The following is a 24,921-nucleotide window of genomic DNA, read 5'->3' on the forward strand; positions in this document are numbered from 1 at the left end:
AATGAAACGCTGAAAGCCACCGAGGTGGAGAGTAGACACACCTCTCGTGAAGGAGTGCTTTTGTTCTTTGGCTACTTCTTTTTGTCATATAGGTAAGTGCAATTGGTGAGGAGTCACACAGTGTGAGAAAGGCACAGTCGGTTCTGCGTCACTGAAGCTAACATATACAGTAAATGTAGTTTTCCCCATTTTAAATGTCTTATGCTGTGTTTCAAATCAGTGCAGCTCACTTAAACATAATTTTATATTTTTCCACTCTATATAAAGAATCCTTGTAGGTCTATGATCTACAAATTCCCCCGTGTTATCTCATATTGCCTGCGTGTGGCTGTGTGCGATATGTACACATATGCAATTTGCATTAGATTTAGCATCTTCTGCATCACCACACTGCTGCTTTAGAGAAAGCAGGGGATGATTCTTGGCACGGTCGTCGCCAGCGTAGCCCACCCCCCACCCACCCTACACACACATGTAGGCGAGGAGCAGAGTAGCGGTGGGGGGGTGGGGGGTGGGGGGGGGTTGGAGCAGAGCCGAGGAGGGAGATAGAGGAGCAGGAGGGAGATGGGATGAGACAAGCCACACAAGCCGCAAAGGGAATGGGGTGAAGGTGGAGGGGGTGGGGGGGTGCAGTATAGTTACCCTAAACCCTGCCGTAGGGCTAGAAACACACACACACACACACACACACTGGTTTGCCACACGACCGCAAAAACACGCAGAACACTGTAGAACATTGCAATGGGGAGCATGAGAATACACCCTGTATAAAGATATTCTACCTGTTTTATTGGTCCTTCCTCTTACTCCTGAAGTGTTGATTGAATTTAAATGTATGTTTGTCTGACATTCATGTTTTTGTTTCTTGACAATCCTTGATTTAAATGCATTTTTTTTAAAAACGTTGTAGGTTATTCTATGGAACAAAAGCATAAATAAAATAAAGAACTAGAAATCTATCTTGAGTGGTTGTATTATTGATTATTGCCATGCAGCAGTGTGACAGTGTGTCAGTGAAGTGCACGTGTTTGGTCATGTGTGTGTGTGTGTGTGTGTGTATCCACTTTGATATGGAGCTCTAATAAAAGGTGGCATCTGTCAGATCGATATTGACATGCCAGAAGAGCCTCGCAGTCACTCGGGAAAAATACAATGCGTGTGTGTGTGTGTGTGTGTGTCAGCTATCGCCAGATTATAGGACAAACTAGCCGCTGTTACAATCCATAACGATAACCTTTGACCTCAAATGGACTTGTCCTTGGGACTTGACATTTGACCTCCTCACGCCTGTCATCCGATTATCAAGCGAAATTTGAGCAAACTTTTTAAATGCTGCAACAACAAAAACAAAGTTAAATGCGAATTGTTGTTTTGAGCATATGAACTATCCTACCGCGTACTTTGGCCAGTAGTTGGCGCTGCAGGCTGCGCATGGCTCTGGTCCGCCAGTAAAGAGAGTAGAAGAAGAAAGAAGAAGACGCAAACAGGAAACAATTCTGCTTTAGTTTTTAACAAGCTACGATAGAAAGCGGATTGAGGTCTCCATTTGAATTTGTTTTACAATTGGGTACGTTTGAATTGCTCTCTCACGCCGGCTAGCGTTGTTCGTGTTACTTCAGACAAGCGTTTGCGTGTCAGGCCGACGTTAATATGCGAGGAAATGCCGACAACGGAAACGTTATATCACACGTGATTAAATGTTTCCTACGTCAGAACGTATTTGACGAAGGTGTTTTCAGTTTTAAGTTAAAATGTATAATTAAAAAAATACAACACAGCAATTATAATGTAAGAAACAAACCATTTAATTTGCCATTAAAACAAAGTATGGTTTATTTATGCAGGGGGATCTTATGGTTTAAGATTATTTGATTGTGTTTCACTACAATGGATGTCCTATCTGTGATCCAATAAACATATTGTATTCCTCACAAACTCTAAAGCGATACCAGAATCTTTTAATTACATTTTTAGAGAATATTGTCATCGTGAATCCCAATTGTGGGAAATGTTTTGGCCAAAATAATCGTGACATTCATATTGTCCCATGCCTATTTTAAATAAATAGTTTGAAGTATGAAGAAACATACTCCAATGACCTTCAAATGATCTGCAAACCAGCTGCTCGTGTGGCATAAAAAAAAGTACCAAGTTTGACTTGCTATTTGTGGCAAAGTGTGGAGGTTCTGGAGACATTTGCACAAAGTAATTGCCAATATGAATTCCTGCATTTCAACTTGGTGATGGTAAATGCTACCTCTGTTTCCTTCTTCTACCATGGAACTGTGCCCCTTCTTTTTGGTGGAAACATGTTCATTGTGATTTGCTCAAGAAGAGTTATTCAGCATGTAAAGGTTAAGTTTAAGTAAACCTATTGACTCCCTGCGTGTGTGTGTGTGTGTGTGTTTTTTGTGTGTGTGTGTGTCTTTCATTGCTGTAGTGATGGAGAAAGAGAGCTGTGGAGAACTGAAGGCAGCAGGAAGTAGAGGTCAAGATCAGATCTCTAGGATTTTGCTCTCCACTGGATCCACGTGAGGTGAGTTTGGGTTAATAAATCAAAATGTGTGTATGTTTGTGCAGTGTTGTAAATGTGTAGGGTTCCTTGTGCGTTTACTGTGACCTCTGGTAATTCAACAACACATATTTTCAATGAAACTCAGTCAAATAATGTGCCTCAAGGCTTTTAATCACCGACAAATATAATCATCGTTCTTTTTTTTCACGAGTCACTTAGCTCAGAATTATTTTCTGGGCATGTGATTTTGATATTTATCTGATGAATTTAAGTAGGCCTACGGCATTGAAAATGTCAAAAACGGGCAGATGTCCTTGCTTATCTGTTGCTGATGTGTGAGTGTTTGCCTGCAGAAGAGTTCGCCCATGTGTGTGTTGGAGAGCGGCATAGATGTTAGTAGTGGTCCAGAGGACACAGTAAACAGCATAACAGGGAGCTCAGACAATGTGGGCAATATCAAATCCCATGACCCATTCTTTGCCCTGTGGTCCGTACCAAAGACAAAAAGCTGAGGGGAAACAGAGGTTACTGTCCAATGTCCATCATAACCGCACAACACACACATGCCGACAGTAGCCACAACCAGGAAGTGATTTAAAAAAATGTCTTCTGGCCATTGCAATCCATGTGGCAACAGTAATTGCCCTCTGCCACTGTTTGCTTTGCGTGCAGGAGATCTTGTGCTATCAATTAGACCTGCAGCCATTATAACGTGACATTTTATATTATTGACTAGAAACGATAAACATTTTAATGAGCCGAGCTCACTCTCACGTCAAGGAAATATTTCTCATATTAGCCGGCTGCAGCAGCCGATTACCATCTGTGCTTTCTTTATTTCAACGTCGACCCCATTTTTCTGACAACTAGGTGACCTCTACAGAGTCTGAGATGGTGCACAGGGTTTGGATATTAGGTGTACACTCTGTGCACAACTGGCTGAAATGATTGACATCTGTCACAGTCAGCAGAACATGCCCTCGACGATCAGACAATACCTCACAGTGGCACCTTTTGGTATGAAAAAAATTAAACCAAATGAAAATACCCTGGTTATTCTACATGTTCTGTGTTGAGAGTTCTCAGAGTTCACAAGTTTATATCTTTGTGATGTTAGAAAGAAAAAAAAGTGGCTGAAGAGAAGAGGTGGTATGTCAGCGCCCATGGGCCTCAGTGTGTGTGGTGGTGTTACTCGTCCTAATTACTCCCAATACTCTCACACACATTTGGTGGACTGCTCAGAAGGGCCAATTAGAAGGGCAGGACAAGTCACTGGGTAGGAAAAGTCAGTTCTCAAGTCTGTAGCCATCTAGAATATACCACAGAGAGATGGAGCCTTATAGCGGACTCTGCAGTACATTTCCACAAATTACCTCGTTGTATAAAATTAACGCCTTTGCCACCACGGCACTGCTTTAAATCTTGGAACTTCACCATTTGTATCGTTCTCTTTATGCTGCATTTGTAGTGTTATTCCAGCGTAACTTCAGTTTAGCATTACGAATGCTGCTTTTTTGGTGATCAACGGGTTGACCAAAGGTGTTAAAGGGCTACAAAAATTGGGAAAATTAACCCAACATGAACCCCTTTGTAAAAGTGGAAGTTGTTACCTGAGACTTCAGAATTGTGTCACCGTATAATGGAGGTGGGTCAACCGTTTTAAATATCGAACACCTTGCTGAGTGGCATTACAAAACTGACTTTTGAATTCCGTTTCAATGGGTTTTTCTAGATGATCCCATAACATACAGGAAACCTTTTCTATACACAAACTCTGTGCAAAGCCCAGCTAAAAGTGGGTCCTTAGATCTGACTTCTATTTAGTTGGACAGGTAGAATATTTTAACTCATGAATCAACATTAAAATGAGCACCCATGAAAACCCTGAATGTTCACGATACAATATCGTTTGTTTACATTGCATCGGCCATTTCTTATGCTATACTCATTATCATCTATCAGGCATGCGTATTTGGAGTACAGCTGCTTACTATTAGGGTGCCAGCGGGGGTAAGTCTTTATAATGTGGCGCTCACATTTGTGGATATAAACCCTCCAGTATTGTAGGCTGGCGTCTGTATCATCAGTGCAAGCCCACTGCGATTAATGAAGTCGTCTGCATGATTAAGGAGTGGGAAAGCGTCGGCGGCTGTGTGTGTGTGTGTGTGTGTGTGTGTGTGTTGTCTCAGATAAAACAACAACAGAGAACAAAAGACGCCAGAATACAGGAGGGCTTTGCAGCAGGTCCATTAACAAACCTCAGAATGAACAATTTTTGTACAGTAAAGATAGCATAATAAATGCAAAGGCTTAATTCTTTACGATGACATAAGACAGAAGCGAACAATTATAAATGATGACAAAACTGAGGGTGCAACAGAGGGAGAAAATAGTACATTATTTATGAAAATATTGTAAAATATGTGAAAGGTATTTTTTTTCTCTTTTCAATTATAGACTTTCCATCTATCATTTAATTTTTTCCCCCTACTTGTCAAGTAATTCCATATTTCATGCTTGGATGCAATCCCTTCCCCGTGCTATATATTGCAGATGCTCATGCCTCTTAGCGATAGCACAATATGTCCTTTCCATGGTTGTTCAAAAATTCCACAAAACTAGAACATACTCATCTTCTTTTCCCTCGTTCTGATGGACTACATTATCTTTGGTGTACCATGGGATGAGTCTGGTATTTGTGGAAATCTCGTCTTATCAATTAATAATTAAAACGGATAAAACAGCTTTTTTTTTTCTCCATTCAATATCCAAGTAGCGTTCAGCGGGCTGTGTAATAGGGCTGCGTAGGGAGGGCTTCTTCTGCATCATCATACAGTCAGAACAAAGGATATGCACATCGTAAAATCATGCAAATGAATGCAAATCGCTGGCAGCAAGGAATAGCGAGGTGGCAGGAGGGGAGTTTGTATAAGCAGAGGGAGCCAAGGACTTTGTATACAACACTTGCCGGACAAGCTTTCCTTAAGTTGTGGCAGATAACTAAAAATATATTTGTTTGAATCTGAGACCAAATTTCTTCTGCGCAATAAAACAAGACTTTGTAGAGTTTCCTTCGCTTATTAATACTGGATATGTCTGGTTTACAGCCAATGCCTAGGCAATATGTATTGTAGCTTTCTATTTCTTTTCTGCTGGAAATTGTTATTTATTTTTTATGACGCAACAAAATGCACAGTTTTCACTTGAGGCTGTTCTAAAACACGTTGAATGCAAATGTGGTACAATGGCTGCAAACAGCATTGCAGTACGAGTGTGTCTGTTGGGATGATGCAATGTTTTGACCGCACCGCCTCTGAGAAATGCAGAGCAGATATTGGGAACAGCAGCGCTAATGAAAGTCCTCCTCCAAGCCTCCTCGCCCTTCCAGTAAAAACTTCAACTTTATCAAACATGTGACATTTTCACGAGTGTGTTCAGTAACTGGGGGGATTAGGTAATGATGAACTGGGTCAGTCTCCATTTTCCTTTTGCCACTAAAAGAAAAATATGCTCGCATTTATTTCCCTGGATATTTGGTTCTCACCATGAATATTTAAAACGCTGTTATGGGTTACCTTTAGACTGCATCAGGACAATATTACAGATGCAAAGACAGTACCAAAGCATTCATTTGTATACATACAATTTAAATATATATAAGTTTATCGTATTTTTTTAGAAATCATAATACAAATTTGCCTTGTAGAGTGTTCAAAGTGCGTGTGGTGTAAAATATGCCGGTGTTTAATCATGAATTAATTCAAAATTTTATTTATAAATCCTGGAATTATGTAATGAAATTCAAAAATGTAATAGTTGCAAAGCGTGTATTTTTTTTTTTCATGCAATGAATTCCTGCAGCATCACTTCCCTCGACAACACGCCGATATTAATGTAGACATGCTTTAACAATATTGCTTTCAGTGCTTCTCATGGCCATACAGCAATCGGTAATTTGTTTCAACTTGCATACAAAAAAAAAAAAAAAAACATATTTAAATAATGCCGCCCTCTTTCAGACACCACGCACACACACACATGGACGAAGCACAGACACAATATGGTAGGGGAGTAAAAGGGGGGAGGGCACAGACAGACATTCACAGTTGTGCATAATGATGTTAACATTCCTGCATGTCTAATGCAGGGGATATTGAGACAGACACTAGCTGGTCGGCGGTCTTGCTGTGTGTGTTCACGGGTATAAACTGTAGCAGTGCATAATGATGTATTAATTGTGGCCTCCTCTCGCTCGTGGTGTTTGGGCCCCTTGCCGAGGTTACTACGCGGCCTTTGATGCGATCGTTAATCTTATCAAATATATGCAAGATCACACTGCACTTTATATTCTACTCTGCTCGCATGAAATCATGGGAGCACTGTAATCTGAGTAATAAGATGCACTGCTGTTATTGCTTTGTACAGAATTGCAACCGGTTGGCATATGTTTATTATTTATTCTCTCAAACGGTGTTAATTTTGTAGGGATTAACTCAGATTTGCAAAATGGTTTAAATAAAACAACAAAGGGATGCGTTAAGGGCCACGATTTTTAAAAGCTAAATGCTAAATTGAAAGAAATCGCATGGCAGCAACAATTAATAAGAAATCCTCATCTTAACTTGACGTGTTCATAAGGAGGGGCTTAAAGGGTGCGCCTTAATTTCAAACGCATGCACCATCAAGCGATCCTCCGACCATTACGTGTTTTTTTTCCAACTTCCTCCAAAATGAAAAGACACAAACTGGAAGGGAGGGGAAGTGGATATGAAAATGGAGCGCCGGCATCATAAAAGATGGAAACAAAGAGGGACAGACAGCATACACTGAGAAGGACAGGCAAAAGATGAAGCTCATTTTTCCGTGGGCACCCAGTGGCGTCTGCATTGCAGATCGCTGAAATCCCTTTCGAATGCATCCCTGGGCTTAAGGGGGGATGGGGTGAGGAGGGGTGAACAAGGGATGGGTTTATGCTATCTCTGCTTTAGTACACTTTGTTTTTTTTCTCCCTCCCCCCACTGAAATATATTTTTTCTGTCTGCATCAAATGTCAAGTTAATTTCCTGGGTGCTATGAGAAATGTGTCCTCCCCTCCGGTATGTGTGGCAGGGCGGTGGATTTGGCTGTGTGTGTGTGTGCGCGTGTGTGTGTGTGTGTGTGTGTGTCTGTATGGGTGAATGGGAAAAGGGAAAGGGGCATGGCAAGGCAAAGAGAGAGATGAGAGGTGGTGAGGGGGGTTCAGTACAGTATCTATAAATTGGCTCTCTCTGAAGAGCCAGAGAGGTGTGTTCAAAGTGTGCATGCATATGTGTGTGTGTGAGAGAGAGGGACTGTGTCTGGTTTAAGAATATGATCCAATTATTAATAGATGCTTTTGTCAGTGTACCTATGCCCCACATGCCTCTCCTTATTTGTGCATTTACATGTTCACTTCTTTTGAAGGTTCATCTAAATTCAATAATAATGCAGGAAAAAAGGAAAAAACACACCGTATAATCGATGCGTAGTAATTCAGTGTCCTTGTAGAAAAGCGGAAAAGCTTCCTACATTTCCAGGTGTGTCTCAATAACAATGTGTATACATATGGGAAAGCAAATTAGCTTGGACATTTCCTGGTCACTAAACGATGTCTAAAACTCATTACCAACCCTCACCTAACAGCATATTATGTTAAACATCCATGCGTATCGGCCCTCTTGCAACGTTGTTGCTTGGCAATAGCAGTATTTGTGTGCTGCCTTCCAAGTCTAGGCCATATTGTAGTTTATTTTTTATTAATTTCAGGTTTCCTCCATCATCATTGAGTAATTGTGTCCCTCTGATATTCACGTCTCCTGCTTTTAGACACAATGCAAACTTTATTTTCTCCTGTTACTACAGTAAACACAATGCACTCTGGCTATCTGTCTCTCTGTTGTGTTACCTTTGCTTTAAAAAAAAAGGACTGTGATCTACAGTTTCTATTCGTGTGTGCACAGATTTCTTTTAGTGCCGTAAGCATACAGCTTTTCCTAATTTCTTTTCTGCATATGTATCCAACTGTGCATGTCTGTGCATGCACGGCGGCCGTGTGTGTGTGTGTGTGTGTGTGTGTTTATCTGAATGACTCGCCTGTTAAGTGTATGAAGGCAAACTGTATATTTTGTATTGCAAAGTGTAAAAGGCCTTATTGCAGAGAAAGGGATTATGCATTTGTCAGTCGTGCTTACGCTGATGTATGCTCCTGCCCCACAAATGTCACATCCCATAACCCAGAAAAATTACACCAGTCCCACCTAATTACGCATATTCATGATGCTGTTTTGCATAGTGCTGGTAGCATACTTCTGTTACAAGCCACGGAGCTGAGGGATGTGGTTGAGTGAAAAGGCTTTCAGTCCCCTGAATCAGTATGTCTCCGCCACACGCATCAGCTTAATAACGCCACCTCCATGACAATTTGTATTTTTTATTTTTTTTTATGATCTGAGACCATTATGGAGAGAGAGTTTTCTCTTATATCTTGCATTTTACATATCACCACTGCCTGCAGCATGTTCAAACCCACTGGGAATTTCTAATAAAGAAATTAGCTTTGTCCTAGATTATGAAGGTCATTTTTGAAAATAGATCAGATTCAACTAATGTGGGTTTTTTTTAAAATACTTTCCCATTTATCCACCATCTGTTCTCCGTTTCTTTTTTTTCCGTATGTTTATTTCACTCCTCCTGCGGTGAATGTGGTTCTCCTGGTCACTGGTAATGAACAATATGTAAATCAGGGGGTGGCAATGTGAGTAAGTGGAAGCGAGGGGATACAGAGTGAGAAAATCCAAATAAAGTTGTGACTGCAGGAGAAACACAGGAGGGGAAGTGATGGAGAAAGATGGTGGGAGAGCGAGGAGGCAGAGGAGAGTGGATGAGTCGTCGGGGCTGGCTCAGTGGCTTATTGTTGCACTTGCGGAACAGACTTAATCAGACTTGGCCCGGCTGTAATGAACGAGAGGGTCCAGGCTGTGCCAGTGCTTGGGTAAACAGCGATTGTTTCAGTCCAGGGTTCCCAAACACGGGCAACAATGGTACTATTGTCCCGCCAGCTCTTATTAAGAGGAGAACCAGAGATGGGGTGAGGAGCAGAAGCGGGGAAGGGAGGCGGGTGGCAAGGGGGGGGGAAGTAGGGTAAAAAGAAGAGAGCGGGAGCGAGTGGGAACTTGACAGGAACAGAAGATGGGGTGGAAGGGGGAAGTGGAGTAAAAGAGAGGGATGGAGAGAGATGGCGAGAGCTGCTTCTCTGATCTTGATTTTTTTTTTCTCGCACTTGCATCGTGTCTTCGTTTCACACCATCTCCCGCTTGTTTTCATACCCTTCGATCTTCTCAGCCATGATCTCTTGTCCTTGTCTTTCCCTCTCTTTCTTTCATCCATTCCACCTTCCTGCATCACCCTACAAGCCACCTACTCTATTCCTTCCATCTGTCCTTTGTTCCTCTTCGTTTTTGCATTCGGGATGGCGAGGGATGCATCCCTGTCATACCACCTTTGCATCACCTTTCCCATCCGATGAGAGAGAGAGAGAGAGAGAGAGAGAGAGAGAGAGAGAGAGAGAGAGAGAGAGTGAGAGAGAAAGGGGGGGGGGGGTAGAGAGAAGAGGAGCGAGAAAGGAAAAAGAGGATTGGGAGGGGGGATGAGAGGAGCAGTGGAGAGAGAAAAGGCGCAGGAGCGAGACAAAAAGAAAAGATCACGCTGCTTCCTGGCTTAATGAACATGGGCAAAGGAAGATCACAATGGAACACATTATGCCGTTGTTAGTTGAGGCAATCAATTAGCAGAGAGCACACCACTGGCACACCATCTTTCCTGCCTTGGCACCAGCTCATTCACAGCCCACACGAGTGGCCCGAGAAACCCCCTCGCCTCGCCGTTTTCCCACCCTCAATGCCCAGTGGCCACAAAAGATTTGATTTCACTCCTCGATGTGAAAGGGGACAGCATGGAATTTGCATATCTGCCACATTCACTCCACATTGCATTATTAGTCAGGTTTTGCTGCAGTCAGAGGTCCTGACTAAATGTAAAAATGAATGCATACGTAGCGTATATATATATATTAATTAAAATCCCAACCTGAAAAGTCCTTTATTTAGACCCAGGCATACAAATAAAAATGTTGTTGCTGATTGGACCTTCTCAAGAAAACTGTCCTCTGACCACACAAAGTACACACTGAAGCTTGGCGCCACACGGTGTGAATCAGACACGACAATGACTCCGTGACTGACACTGCCAATTGCATACCAAATTGTCACTCAGGTCTCATCAGCAATTCATACATCGGCAGGGTGAAATTCCTTCATCCTTTTCCCCGTGTTTTCTTGTTCTTTTTTTGTGTCAGCTAGCGGAATAGCTCCAGATAATGGCAGCAATCTATACTGTGAAAGAGGCAAGGAGTAGTTCTGCCTTAACACAGGTACAAATCACCACTGTCTTGCTGGGGATCTGTAAAAGTGGCGGTGATGAGTAGTACATGCTGCTTTCACTATCCATTCAGAAAGGGGAAATTATATAAAGAGTCAGGATGTAGGACGTTTACCCAAATATGGTGTCTGCTGAAAGGAAGATGGCCTCGGGTTTGGGTTCAGGGATTCTGTTGTTGCTGTGCTTGCCAGGGCATTTACACTCTATGGCCATCTGGAGAGTGTGTGTGTGTGTGTGTGTGTTTGTGTGTGTGTGTGTGTGTTCACCAATCTTGTTGTCTTCAAAAACAATTTGTTCTGCTTTTGTTTTCCAACAAATACTCAATGACTAGAATTCCTTTTGTACATGTTATACATTACACATGCTACGCTTTATTTTGAAACAAGACAACAACAAAAAGGAGCGTGGCTGTCAGTATCACGTGCTGCACATGACCTCAGCCTCCTAACCGTAACCCTATATTTAAGTGAAACTTGGACAACCTGTGTCATTTTTCGTGATCAGTTTAGTGGAGCCAAGGCTGAAGTGCCATAAACTTGCATTCTCTCTGCTGGCCATAAGGGGGCACCTTTTTGTGGTTGCAAAAAGAAGTCAGATTGCAGAAAATGACCCTACTTCTCAGTGGATTTATTATCTCGGTAAACATTGTTAACATAAGTTTATGGTCTCAAGTTTCAAGTCTTTAATCCAGCGTGATGTCCATTTAGTAAGTTATGTTCCATTTTAGAGTAAAACAGACAATAAAACACGGAATGCTTTAGGGCGGGGCTACCTAACAGAAAAGTGATGTTTATCTTGACAACAATGAAAATACAAAACACAATGTTGTTTAGTGTATACTGTGGATGCATGTGTGTTGGTAACCAACATTTGCATGAATACCATAATCTAGTGCCTCTCTTTGTCTGACTACTTACTACTTCATATTTCAATCATCCTTTTTTCCAATAAATTATTGTTTGTATTTCCAATTTTCGAGTTAAATCCCCTTACATTTGAGCTGTTTGTACTAAAGACACGCGTTGATTTCATTGTACATGAAATACAAGGCTCCTGCTTACAGCCCACTTTCAATGTCTATAATAGCTTCTTCACTAATGCATGGATGAATAGAAAATGCATCACAATGTACATACTTGCTGTTGTTAGGAGGAGCTGTGAAGTGGATTTTATCTCCTAACATTAAGTACATGCATAGAAATGTTTTGTTGGTCTTCAAAGTGCTACAGAATGGTGCAGGTCTGTGTTTTGACCTTTTAAAAGAGAGAAAAAAACATTGCCTTTTCCTCTGTCTATATATTATGCATGCTTGTTTGTTTGTACCTGTTGGAATATTCAAGTGCGTGTGCAAAATGCTTATAATGTATTCAGCGTCTCTCGGCTGCAGAGGGCATTGTGTTCTCTCTCTACTTTAAAAGTTGAAATGTTCAACATCTAATGAATGGGGAGCAGGAATTGTAGGGAGAGAGGCACACAGGATTGCATCTGTTTGAGTAATGCATCTGACTGTAGGAGGAGGTTTTGGAAAAATACTTTCTATATATCGTTGTCTATGTTGGTGTTTTAATTAATAAAGTCATATCAATTAATATTCCGCTACAGTTCCAATAAGTTAATACAACATTTTATATAGCAGTTGCATGGAAAGAGGGTTCTTTTGTCCTCTTTTGATAATTCCGTCTCGCTTTTTGAAATCATTTTGAATCCATGAAAGAAATAATTTAAAACCGGGCATCAAAATTGTTCTTTACAGTGCCTTTACAGCATTTTTTTCTCTCTACCTCATTTACCCCCATTTGTTTTGGGCAGTAAGTCTCTTCCTCTTCCCTCCTTGCTCTCGGTTCCTTCTTGATTATCTCCTGTGCTCTCTCACCGCTGGGTCTCCATGTTCAGATAGTCATGCTGCTGACATTTATGTCCGAGCAGGGCTCGGTGACATGGCCTTTACCACCCCTCGCTGGGTCTCCCTTCGCCATCCTTACCTCCTACCGCCTTTCTTAACCCACCAAGTCCTCTTCATGTGCGTGCAGAAGAAGTGCGTGTCTGTTGTGCGTACTTGTGTGTGAGCGCCTATCTGTGTACATCCTGTGTGTACGGTATATGCGTGTTAAAGCCATGTCCAGATCAACCATGTCCGTGCTTGCCTATAGCCTTTGTGCACAGTAGGGGACATGATGTGGTGCAAGCCTCTTCCTCTGCTGGATGCAGGGTGAGCAAATACAGTCACTGCAGGCAGGAAGGGACACGAGAGAGCGTGGATAGCTCACTCTGACGACACTTTAGGTCTATTCTAATGACATGTCTTAGAATGTCTTTGTTGTGAGGAAATGTCTACTTTTGTAGAACGCAACAGTAACTTTTTTCAGAAATCTAATGGCCACGAAATCTCCCCCTACATTATTCGCTGGAGATTCTTTGGAAATATTTTTGACCCTGACTGTGATAGAGAATTTTGGAAGAGCTATTATGTGCACACACAAAGTGCAGAGCCTCATTGTTGTTCTTTTGAAACACACACTCACTAACATACAGACATGCTCACCGTCCCTGCAGCCATGGGAATGGAGAATGCTGAGGTTCAAGGTCATTTCAAGTATTCAGCAGCCTGGGGCTCTCCATTGTCAGTGCATCACATCCTTTTGCACACACACACACACACACATGCACTGAAACGCACGCGCAAAACACATTGTTGTTGTTGGTAGGCATACATTCTACGCACCACATCTCACTAACGCTCGTATCCGAGACGGCAAAGTGTCTGTCAGGTGAGAACATGACACTTTGTGAGTCGCATGCAGTAACACTCGCAGGTATGAATCTTCAATGGGGACACAATTATCCAGTTTTGTTTCTGGACCATAGACTGCCGAGACAAAAAAAAACAGAATGAAAGCTGTGACTATTGGACAATTGCTATTTTCTGCCTATCATATAGCTATTCTGCTGTGATTGTTTATTCTTCATGCTCTATAGTCTGCAGATTGGTCTGCATTATCTGCATTTTGGTTGACAGTTACCTTCATTTGACAAAGTGATTATTTATATTTGGTTTCTATTTAGTAAAGAAATGAGAATTTGTGTCAACAGTGGAGATGGTTTTTAAAGACGGAGCGGAGGAGAGTGAGCGAGCGAGAGAGAGAGAACAGCAGTGGGTGTGATTAGCTCCTTTGTTGGAGGTCTGTTGAGCTTCATTGGCTCCAGAGAATAGGTTCCTAATGAACCCAGCCAAGCTTGGACCAAACTTTGTGCTGAAGACAAACTAAGTTATGGTGGTCTGGCAGAGCGCTGAGGGTGAGCCGACTGATATACAACGCCTGAACATATGGTCCCCCCCCCCCTATCAGGGCCTCTCCCAGCCACTTTCTCATGTCCTGACTACTGTGTGTGTGTGTGTGTGTGTGTGTGTGTGTGTGTGTGTGTGTGTGTGTGTGTGTGTGTGTGTGTGTGTGTGTGTGTGTGTGTGTGTGTCAAAAAGAGATACACACAAGAAGAATATTTATAGTGTGAATTTTTATGCTTGTTTGAAACAGGGAACTGGAAAAGAAACACAGGGAGTAAGGGGGGGCAGATGGGAGGGAGTGGGGGGTGGTGGTGTGGTGGTGTGGGGGGTGCTGGTTGATGCTTACAGAAAGCGACAGAGGAGAGAGGGCTGCAGGCTTTGTCTTTCCAGCTGACCCCAATACAGAATCCTTTCTGACACGTCCTACAAGACATGGAGTAACTGAGTAAATCAGGCCAACTTGGCCGTTGTCTAGCAGCGACTCCACCGTAGCAGATGCAGTACGGACGAGATCGACATGGTGTCATGAACATCTCCAAAACATAGACGAGAATATACAAAGAAAAGAACCTTTTATACACTTTCAAATCCTCATGTTGCAACAGTGCCATTAATTGGCTGAGAAGTGGAGGATTAGATGGTATATGTGAAGTTTAGAGGAGGCGCAGGTGAGCGTGAGTGTGGTTTGAGGCTAATTGTTTGGGTCAGGGTGGGAGCGTGGGGACGGATGGCTTCCGTGTCACCCCAACAAGGCTCTCGGTAACTGAGCCGGCGAGGGGGAGAATGGGCCCACTACAGGGCCACACAGCAGGCTCAAACAACACTTATTCTACTGGCCAAACTGTCAGCCAGAACAACTTCATTGTGCCCAAAATTGGAGTTGAAAGCAAGGCAGAGACTTGGGAGTGTAGGGGAGGTGGGGGGGCATGTGGGAAGGTAGGGAGAAAGAACGAGAGGATGCAAAGAGAGAGGGAGAAAGCAAAGAGGGGGTCTGTGGGAAACTGGGGGGACTGGAAAAGGGGGAGTCCCAGAGAAAGTGCAGTCTTGGGGATGAATAGGGTCAGACGGTGTGAGTTCATTTCAGTGAGGAGAATTCCCACAGATCCTACACGAGGGGCAGACGACCAGGAGCAAGGCAGTGGCTCCAATGGAAATTTATTAAAATGCATTCTGGGTGGAGGAGGTGAAGTGTAGCAGTCTTGTATTTTAGTGTCTGTATTGCTGACAATATTCAGTCATGATGATGAACAATGGTGACATAACTAGCTTATAGTGCTACATACAGATTTTTTATTAATGTGCATCTACTGTGCACTTACTCAGCTGCCGCCCTGAGGTTGTTTCTTTTCTTTTACATTTTTCTAGACAATTTCTCCTCCCGTGTTGCCGTTCTGTGCGGCTCCTCCCCCAATATCTCATGCCAATATTAGCTCATATATTTGAGAAATGTCTCGAGCCCATGCAATAAATAACCGTGCCACACACATACAGGCACAAGAATTAAACACCTCCCCTCAGGCTTTCCCTGCCTTGGACCCCAGGAGGGAGCCCAGTCACAGGCTTTGAACTGTGATTTGTATATAGTACAACAGAAAGCCCCTTTAGACTGACACTAAACCAGTCTAAATCAGTCCAACGCTGATTTACGTCACCATTCTCCTCTTTGTCTCTTCTCTCTGCTCCTGCTGGCGATTCCAAATTCATCTTCCTGCCCTCGGTAACTACCGCAAAAGGGTGAAGAAGTTTACTTAGTCACACTGAGTTTAGGGAGATGAGGAAAGTCTGTGATTCTGTGTGTGTGTGTGTGTGTGTGTGGTGAAGGTGTCTATGTGTGTGTGCACTCTTGTGTGTCAGTGTGGTTTGCTCTTTTATATTTGTGTGTGTGTGTGTGTGTGTGTGTGCAAAATGATGAAATGTACACACACCCCTGTTTGATCCAGAGCTAGCCCTGCAGCTCCCAGAGACTCAACAAAAGACCTCCTCTATCCATTGTATGAGCGGTGTGTTTCCCAGGAGAGCTCGGGCTCAGAGAGAGAAGGGCCCCAGATCGCTTTCTCCTGACATGGATGTTTATTCGCTCTGTGGTCCAGCAGAACACCCTCAAAAAGGACCGGCCTTAGCGTTTTGACGTGCATGACACATAGTTTGGGTAGAAGAGACGAGGGGCTAGAGGGGAGCGAGGAAGGGAAAGAGAGAGTGAGTGTCTTGACAGATGAACAGACAACACGAGACAGACAGTAGAGAAATGGCCCCGTCTGTGAAGGTGTTCTCACTCCTATGAAAAAGAATATTCATGCAGTTCTCCGCCATCTTATTTGCTCCTTTTCTTTACACTAGTCAGCTTTCTTGTCAACCTTGTTCATGAATGTAGATCCACCCGGTGGGTGGGTAGAGATTTCCCCCTGATCTTGACAAGCTCTCCCATCCCTGACTGCATACTAATTTCCCCAGAACTACTGAACCAATGTAAAACAAATACAAATTGCCAGAGCTGCTCTTCGTTGCTGGAGAGGCGGGGTCTAAGGAGGTTAGCAGAAAGTAGCTGTCTGGTGTGTGTCTGTAATTAATCAGATTGTCTGCTGTGGACAGACAAGCTTACAGGGACGATATCTCCAAGAATCCATCAATATGCCCGAGTTCAAAATCCCGCACTAATGAAGGAAACCGACCCTTTCGTCCACCAGTCGATTGAAAGTCTATCCGACGTTCAGGGAAATCAGTCGGACAATAATTGATTGTTAACAAAGACGTCTCTGCGATTTTATTTTATAGGCAATGAACTCTCCTTGGCTGCTCTCTCTTCACCACTTGTCTTTATCTAAGAGTTCTGAACGCATCTATCAGACGGCTCCACTTTCTCCGGCGATATCTAAAAGTTTCCTTGAGATTGAGAGTGCCTACGGGGGCCGACCACAGATCTCAGTAGAGCTGCAGAAGCCGGTAGTTGAAAACAAACATGGTAGGCTGATAGCATCTAATCTGTTGAACACCATTATCGTCTAAGATATCGCTTCACTCCCCCCCTCCATACCCGCACACACCCACCATCTAACCAGACTTACTCCCTCCCTCTACACCCTTTGAGGTAAAAGCTTGTGTGTTGAGGCTGAGAGTGAATGTAAGCCATTGTTATGGTGTAACCGGACTCCACAGCAGGTTGTTTGATCCTGTTTTGGGCCTGAAAAGCCTCCCCCCCCCCCTTCCCTGAACCACCACATCAGCTGAGAGGTTCAGACAACAGACTCTATTTGTAGAGTCCTCTGTCTGTCTGCTTCTTTTTTCTGTCTTTCTTCTTATTTCTTCCTCACTTTGTCTCTCTTTGTCAGCCTAAATCTCTCATCCAGATTCCGGTTTGAGTCCGATGCTTTAATTTCCATAAAGAGGAGCTTGCACTCAATCACGTACTGTACTTAAACGCAAACATGTGCTTTTAGAAACACTGTCACTCTCTATCTCCCTCTCCTTCTCGCTTCCCTTTTCTTTAAACTTGATCTTCTTGTCCTCCTCTCTCTGTATTAACCCTGATTATATTTCTCACTTGCACCTCCGGTAGGGCAACAGAAAACCCAACGTTACTGCAAAGTGTTTAAAGGACAAAAGCTGTAACAAATAGTTTTGTTTCCCCACAATACTACCCCCGTGGTTAATCTGAGCTCTTGTTGCGTTCCTGTTTACCCAACATCATCCCATTATTTACATTACAAACGCATTACAACGTAGAACCACGGCGCGGCATCGGTGAATGTTTTGGGCGCCGCTTACTTGCACCTCGACGCCTTTTGTTACTGTTTTTGACCCATTGTATTTCTCAATTTATGATGTGTTTGGCGTTCAGTGTGGACAATGTGCATGCAAATAGCCTCGTCCCATTTTGGCGGCTCTCTTTGTACGTCAGCTTTCTTCCCTAAGAGATATAGAGTTGGAGGGTGGGGAGGGGAGGGCAGGGAATGGCGCTGTATGTTTTTGGAGGGAGATTTGCGCAGGCACACACACGCCCATCTGCGCCCCCGACCCATTTCAGACGTGAGAAACTGTACCTTCATTTGCATAAGAATAATTGACACTTCAAATTAGCCTTCCAATCATAGGGGATCCTTTTTTTTTTCTTCTCCAGCATATGTGCAGACACTGAGCGCTGCCATCCTGGAGAATATGAAAGGGAGGGCAGAAGAGAGCACGGATGGGAGGGGAAGCATCATAAAAGATTAACCCTTTCATTCCCTCATCTCGCGCTGGAGGATTGATGTGCCTTTTTATGGCAAATATAACTTGATGTACAGTGAAAAAAAAAAGACTTTTGTAGGGAAATAAATGATTTCTTCTCTAAACCAAGAGACCGTAAGACTGCTTAGTAGGGCACAATGTTTTTTTTCTGATTGATAGGTATTTACTTTTGAAAGCTTTAGGTGCACTGACTGTGTTATGTGCGCTTTTACACATCCATATTCACTTCAGTGGCATTGGGCACAGGCCAAGAGTGAGCGCTATTAAGTAGAGTGTCCGTGTGTGTGTGTGTGTGTGTGTGTGTGTGTGTGTGTGTGTGTGTGTGTGTGTGTCAGTGTGGATGTGTGCGGATTGAGGGTTTGCCCACATTAAAAAATTAAAGCAAGTGCAATGTTGAATTATTGATAATGGCTAATGAAAAGGATCAGGATAAACTACAGGCTTAACCATTGCCCTGAGGGCTAACACACACACACACACACACACACACACACACACACACATTCACACACAAAATGCCATTCATCATCCCTACTCAACATCTATTTTAGGTTTTCTCAGGCAAGGTTTAAACTAGTACAAGCATACAAGGTTTCTCTGTCTATATCTCATTGTTCCCTCCATGTTCCACTTCCACATTACAACCCACTCAAGTTAAGAGCAATGGAGGCCCCAACACTGGCACAGGACAGCAGCTGCTTCCAGGCCTACCCAGCTGACAAGAACAGAGCCCTTTTAGAGGCTGAGCCTGTTTTTTTGGGGGGAGAATAAGGGACAGGGATTCAGTTTTGGGGGAAGGGGATAGAGAATGGGGGTTTTGGGGGATGAGGGGAGGGGACCTCGGCGCCAGCCCCTCTGAAGCGCTCAGCATCCCCCCGCTTACGGGATGGCGGATGTGTCTGGGGGTATCCATGACAACACTGCTGCGTGCCAGGGACATACCACGGCAACATGGCCAAGTAGAGTTGGTGTCTCTGTGTGTGTGTGTGTGTGTGTGTGTGTGTGTGTGTGTGTGTGTGTGTGCAGCTCCATTAAGGCTCACATATCTCACTGACATTAATATTCACTCAGTCAGACGGGGAAGCTGCTGCAGCCTCAATCCGTTTGCTGTGGGCATGTATCGCACACGCACCTTCATTTCAGCCTTTGACTCGGAGGCTCGACGTGAATATGTCCACTCTTTAGATACGAGGCCGTTTGTGTAGTTTGACACAGTTGTCAAGGAAAGAGCCTTCTTGCTAATGATTCGGCATGGCACAGTTTTGTGCTCGGACTCTATATTTTATGCTTTCACCGACACAGGGAGGTGCACCCTCACATTCGCTCAGGTCATGAAGCACAGGTCAGGACTCTGTCACTCTCAAGCAAACACACACACACACACACACACACACACACACACACACACACACACACACACACAGAGACTTACCCAATCACACTCGCAGCTCTTGCACAGATCAAGCTGTGTTATAATAATCCCAACTGGGACAACCTGGATTCTCACTCAGAAAGTGCCCACATAATGATGCTCTGATGAGTTCCTGTGTGTGTGTGTGTGTGTGTGTGTGTGTGTGTGTGTGTGTGTGTGTGTGTGTGTGTGATGTACCTATAAGAGAGGGTGTAAGGTGCTTTGTGTCATGGGTTATATACTGTTTTATTGTTTTAAACCCACATCCCTGCCCACACACAAGCTCACACACACATGTGTGTAGAGTCAAACTCAGATCCTGTGGGAGTGTATTTTTAACCCTGACTGCCTGTGCATTTGCTGAGGGGTTAAAGGGCCGAATGGAATCAAGTAAATAATTCACAATAGCTGAAACTCTTTCGATGTAACCTCAGAATGAATGGGGGAGGGAGGCCAAAGAGACTTAGTTTCATGGTGGCACAAAGTAGTCCTTTACATCCCTGCTCAGAGTTTAGAGTTAACTGCACAAAGTTAAGAGGAACAAGTAGGTCAAAGAGCAAAACCCTCTCATCATCTAATAAAGTGTGATTCCATTGCATTGTCTGTAGAATCACATGTATACCTTGCATGTATGCGTCTTTAACTCAGTGTATCGTACATCCGCAGAACTAAACATTACCCCCGTCCTGTGTTTCTAGGTTGGATGGAGACCTCGTAGATCGTGACCCAGAAACAATGGCGTAATGACTGGAATCTCCAGGCAAAAGACGTCAAGGATATTCAGCTGATTTCAGAGGTGACTGCGCTCTCTCTCCCCTTTCCAGCATTATGGTTTCTGCCATCTTGTTATATGGGCTATATTTTACGAATTCCCTGCTATGGATCAGCAGTCTCTGCATTTCTCTGTGAATTCTATATGAAAGTGTCTGCATCGTGAGTGACATTGCTTCTGTCAAACGGCTGATTGAAGGAGACGCAGAGAGAAATGCTGTGCTAATGAAATCGTCTGACCCACATCCTTTAGTGCTATCCATTTCTCCAAAGACACAGAAAGGGCATTTATACAGGTAAACCATGACTGGTCCCTGAAGTGAAAGCGGGGTTTTTCAGAAGGAAGAGGAGCATCCATTATTTACTATACTGGGGTTGCTAGACACTTAGGAGATAATGCAGTGCTTCAAGCATACAAAACATAGAGCCTCCTCGGTGCTGGCGAGGCCATTGTTGTGTGTTTTGAACATGTCTGTTTCCATCCATACTGACAGATGAAAAAGAATATGTCTCCTGAAGGTTCAGCAGCACGGACAGAGATATATAGAGAAAGAAGGAGAAGGATAGACTATGATGGTTGAGAGATGTGTTTGTGTGTCAGTCATATCTGGTGGATATCTGGTGTTCATCTGTGCATTTGTGTGTCTATTTATTGCTCCCAGTGTGTTTGTTGGCATCTGTATGTACAACAGCATGTGGCCAACCCTACCTAGTCCTAGAGCATGTTTGGATCTGCATGCATGCCAATGCATCATGTTTTCTGTCGGTATCAGTAGTCTCTTCCACTTCTGATTCAGTCGAGTATTATTCTCTGTAGATCGGCAGCAGCATCACTTGCCTCCTCATGGAGAGTGGAGGCAACTGACTGCAGTCTACTGGGAGTAGTTAGCAGCAGAAGAGCAAGGCATACAATGCCTCCACCCTGTTATCAGACTTGGGGCAACACCAGGCACTACTTTCTGCCTTGGTCGATTTCCCTAGAGACACTTTGACATGAAATCCTTTTTTTGTGGATGAGGGGAGACCACTCCCCAAAAAATCCTGTATTTTTCCGCATAAATGCGCATTGTGTTGGAGAGCATGACAACTATTCTTGTTTTCCGATCTGGTCTGGGAAAATCTGGGTCTACTGGCTCCAAAATCCCCTAAATTTGAGGTGTTAAAATTCGAGAGATGCTACTTGCTAAATCACATGTGTTTAAAATCATTACACTATAAGCGATTCTCTTTTTGACTATTGCTTCTATAGTGGTTAGTACAAACATAAATGTTCACCAGTTGCATTGCAAAGATCACCGGACAATGACATTAGCAAGAGAGGGTTTGAGAGCCAAAATCATGTAATAAATATGCAATAGTGAAAGTACCTATTGTTTATCATTTATGATATTGGTTGCACTGTTTTTTGTGCAGCATTGTTCTAGCTATTTCAATAAACTTATAAAGCTCTAATCTACCCGTTCAGTGGGCGATTGTCAAATTAATTGTTTGATGTTACCCAAATATCAGAGGTACTGACACAGTCAGCAATCCCTGGGCTCATGTGCGTACACACTGCAGACCTCATATAGGCATTAAACTGCAGTGTCAGCAGAGAGGATGAGGAGGATGCAGCGAGAGGCACATGTAGCTTTGACGAAGACCAGCTGCCACAGATAGACAGGCAGGCCAGGAAGGCAGTGTGTGCCCTTGAGGTGCTGTGTGCATGCAGGGCGGTGTGCTTGAGTTGTCTGAATCCACCTCCCTTCATCTTTTGCAGTTGGGCTGAGTTTGGGTGTTGATGGCCCAGGGACCTCCTGCCAAACCCAAACTGTTCTTTACTGTCAGCCAAACATCAGAGAAATTTATTGAAGAAGACGGCGTGGCCAAAACAGTACTCTTGTACTTTTTTTTTTTAAATCCTGGGAAAATAAAATGAGGGGAGTTGCTGACTTATAGCAACTTTCAAGAAATTGCAAGTGTCTGACAGGATAAATCAGCCTTTACTTTCATTAGAAACACCTTTGTCATGGGATCCTTAAATGACGCGTTGCCTTGCCGTTGTTATCCTATGCAGACAAGGACGATTTACCTGAGCCAGTAGGACATCCTAGCTGTCTCAAATGACCCCAGCTGTTCTGTTCAGTCTATACATTCATGTCAGGCCCCAGAATACATTTCATGCTTGTCAACAAGCTCTATAGTTTCAGGGAAATGTAATACCATAATGTCTTTCTGGAGGACCGGAGTGTCAAGTATGGCAGGAGTAATGGAGGAAGGGCTGGAGGTGCAGGTAACCCAGGTTAGGCTGGGTGTAAAGGGGATCCGATAAGGCGTTCCCCAGACCCTACAGTCTCCCAGTCTCCTCCATGAGAGAATAATAAGCAGCTGTAACCCTGAGACACTCCCAGGCCTGTGTCCTCAGCGACAAAAAAAACTTTCACTGGGCGTCTTATCAGGTTCTAAGGATATCACGTAAGACAATACATGTGAGAAGTGCAGTGGGAACAATGGGAGGAAAGTGCAGCATGATATGTGGGGGACTCATGTCCGCGGCTATTGTTGAGGTCTTTGTCGCCGTCAAATACACTGGGAACTCACAGCTCACTGAACTCCTTTCATTCAGGGATGTTGCTTTGGGATGTGATGAAACTCTCCAACAAGTGGTCTGTCAAGCCTCAGCAATGGCCAAGTGTAGACACAGAGGTTATGTGTTAGTTGTGGACGAACGTGACTAAAAGGTTCTGGCTGGGACGGATGATTTATTCTCACACCTATAGCTTCTAAGAGAAAGTGTTGTACTGGATATAGTAATATGTAATATAAGATGCATGGTCACCTGAGATTTCTGGAATATTTCATTGTTTTAATGATTTTTCTTTCTTCTTTGTTATAGGTAAATGAGTCCTCCTGATCAACTAGAGAGGAGCCGGATTTTCATCCAGATAGGAGCTTCAACGTGTCTACTCTTAATCTTGCAAGCTTTATGAGCTTCACATGAATGTATGACACTTGGACCTGCTCTGTACTCTTTATTTCTGTATTTCTGTCAACTTGTTGTAAAAGAATATTGCTCTAACTTACCAATACTCTGATCTTGCACTACTATACCAATTAATTTATATATATATATTTTTATTTTTGTATGATAGAATACTTGATGAGAAAATATGATGAAAATGTTCTTCACAGTGAAACTTGCATTCTTTTCATGTAATTGATTGATTCTAACAAGTATATTTTTTGACAGTAAAATAAAAGCCTTTTTTCTCCTTTAAGTGATGTTTTAGCTCAAGTTATTTCCTCCTTCCTGTGTAGTGCGTTGGCACTCCAGGTAAAGAACAATGTGCTTGACATAATTGGGTCCTATTTGGCTATGAAAAGAGCATGCATGCTGATAAAAGCTGGCAGAGTGATCAAAGCACCACGTGTCCCGATCAAAATCCTACACCTGACACACTTGTAGTTTATCCTGACAGACTAATGAAATGTGGGAGAAACCGGTTGAGGCATTTAAAACCCACTTCATTTCACACTGTGCAGTGTTTTTGGTGTACGATTATATGTCTGCCAAATCAAATGCAGCTGTATGTGCAAAGTATGGAACAACAATTAAAAACCAGAACGATGCTCTATGCTTCTTTTCCACATCTACTTATGTTACATTTTCCTCTTCCTGCATGACAGTTTTATCTGTTTGAAAAGAAAAATAGAACTATCTTGTATTCCCGTCAAAGTTTCTCTAAAAATCAGATTCACACTACAACGAGACTGATCAAAAGTAGGATCCATAACATCGTTGACAAATTGTTTCCTTTGGGGAAGCGGCCTCGTTTGTCTTCCTTTTCTATCTTTCATTACTCTCCATATTTATGTGCCTCTCCATTTATCCTTCTGCTTTCTAATCATATTAATTCTCTCCGTCCCCTCCCTACTTAACATTCATCCTCGCTATTTTTCTCACGTTCGCCCCATCTTCATTTCCTTTACCAGCATCACTCTTCCCTTCTTTCCTACAACTCTCTCAGTCCCGTCTTCCCCCACCCTTACCCATTCTCTCTCTCTCTCTCTCTCTCTCTCTCTCTCTCTCTCTCTCTCTCTCTCTCTCTCGTCTCTCCGTCTCAGATGTCAGATCACAGTCTACACTTCCGCTTGCCCTGTCATCACATTTTTCACACAACCCCATCCCTTAATTGGGCCTGTATCATCATATCATATCATGTAGAATATCTGATCACAGCAAAAGATGAAAGCTGGCCTCCACCTATCCCCTCGCAGACCGAC

The 24,921-nt window shown here is 43.2% G+C and overlaps 1 protein-coding gene and 1 long non-coding RNA gene across 2 annotated transcripts in view; one reads left to right on the forward strand and one right to left on the reverse strand.

Moving 5' to 3' along the window:
• Positions 1-23,845, forward strand: part of LOC311023256 — a 35,772-nt gene extending 11,927 nt beyond the window's left edge. Inside the window, exons 2-4 of the long non-coding RNA XR_014598203.1 lie at positions 2,441-2,536; positions 20,586-20,683; positions 23,534-23,845. This is a non-coding gene — a long non-coding RNA (uncharacterized lncRNA). The remainder of the gene's footprint in view (positions 1-2,440; positions 2,537-20,585; positions 20,684-23,533) is intronic.
• LOC311023251 (ras GTPase-activating protein 1-like) overlaps positions 1-24,921 on the reverse strand; it is a 389,455-nt gene that overhangs the window by 266,818 nt on the left and 97,716 nt on the right. The gene's annotated exons all lie outside the window — the stretch shown is intronic.

Source organism: Eutrigla gurnardus, assembly GCF_963514095.1.
Source record: "Eutrigla gurnardus genome assembly, chromosome: 13".
Taxonomy (NCBI): Eukaryota; Metazoa; Chordata; class Actinopteri; order Perciformes; family Triglidae; genus Eutrigla; species Eutrigla gurnardus.